The sequence below is a fragment of the Myotis lucifugus genome, unplaced genomic scaffold (genome assembly GCF_000147115.1).
Source record: "Myotis lucifugus unplaced genomic scaffold, Myoluc2.0 scaffold_849, whole genome shotgun sequence".
NCBI lineage: Eukaryota > Metazoa > Chordata > Mammalia > Chiroptera > Vespertilionidae > Myotis > Myotis lucifugus.
Window position 1 is genome coordinate 138772 of NW_005871897.1, and position 1604 is coordinate 140375.

Below are 1604 nucleotides of genomic sequence, written 5' to 3' on the forward strand. Positions count from 1 at the left end.
AGGGAGATAGATAACATCTAGTGATGGAGAGAGAATCCATTGGTCCAGCTTGCCTTCCTGCACCGCCCCCTACCTGGGGAATCAAGCCCGCAACCCAGGGCATATTGCCCTTGACTGGTGATTCGAACCCAGGTCTTTCAGTGCAACAGGCCGACGCTCTATCCACTGAGCCAACCCAGCGAGGGCTCTTTTTTCCCCTTTAAAATAAGGTGTGCTGAGCACCTGTTTTTATTCCAGGCATGGTGACAGGTTGTGAGTACAAACAGGATCCCTGCCTTGCTGAGCTTCCAGGCTGGTGGGAGAGGCAGGCATTAGTCAAATAGCCAGCAAACTAACCTACACGTGCAACTGTGACCGTGATGCTGAGAACCTGGCATTTTAGAGGGTTGGCCTGGTCAGGAGGTCTGCGAGGCGGCCTTTGAAGAAGTAATGCCAGGGAGGAGAGCCAAAGCAGGAGGGAGAGCCGATTGTGCCAATTCTAGTCGCACAGAAATCCAGTAGAGCAGGTGGGATGCCTTCAGTCTAGGGGTGAGGACATGGAGATCTCAGCAAGGTGATAGGTCCTGGCCCAAGGTCACTTCAGATTAAGCCAAGAATAGGGCCTTTTATGTAGTCCTTGGCCCATTTGGTGGTTTTAAGAGAAGCAAGTGTCACAAGTAGCCCAGGGACTTTGGAGACCAGGGGTCACAAACTGAAAAGCCCGGGGCTCAGGCAGATAACAAATTGAGTGAAGTAGGTAAAGGGTAAAACAATAGGGGGTGGTGGGGACTGGGGCAGACTGGAGGCCACACTTCCTGTGTAAATGAAACAGCCAGGCAAAGTTATCGCATTTTTAAGTAATCGGCAAGTACATTTATCCCTTCCGCTAGAATGTTGCTCAATGTTGCAGGTTTTTTTTCCTTTTCACCATATATTCCAGGTGCTCAGAGCAGTGCCTCACACATAGTTGGCATTCAACCCCCCAACCTCATCTTCTGTCCATAGCGTCTGAACAGTTCTTCCTGTGTGTGCAGTTTCACAGGTTTTGAAGCACTTTTACTTTCATTTTTAAATTTTATCCACAAGCTTCCGACAGCTCCTTATTTGCTTCTGACACGGCTGCTGCATGAAAAGATTTTAACCGTCTCCCCACCCCGAAGTATTTACGTGCCTTCCTTTTGCACTTCTCCACGCTCTTATTTCAGCTCCTCTCCGTCCTGATATGCTTGGCATCACATCTTGGTTCCCTCTGCTTATCTAGCCCATTTTATATTTAGTTTTTTGTTGTTGTTGTTGTTGTTGTTCTTGCCTGGAACTTTAGGTATTGACCTTGGATCCATCATCACAAACGAGGCACCCCCTCCTTACACTCAGCCTCAGCTCTGCCACTCCAGGCTACCCTCGGCTTCTTTTTGTCAGGGAGGTACATGAAAGGTTTTGTTTCCTAGAAACTTCTCTCCTAAGACATCTTGCTCCAGAGAAAGTGATCACGCCTAGACATCTGCACTTCCTGTTCATCACGTGGACTTGAGCAAGACAAACCCTCAGATCTTCACAGGACAATTGTAACCTTGCCTCTTTAGGCCTGCTCTTGGAGCAGAGGTAGTAGAGCCTGCTCTTCATTC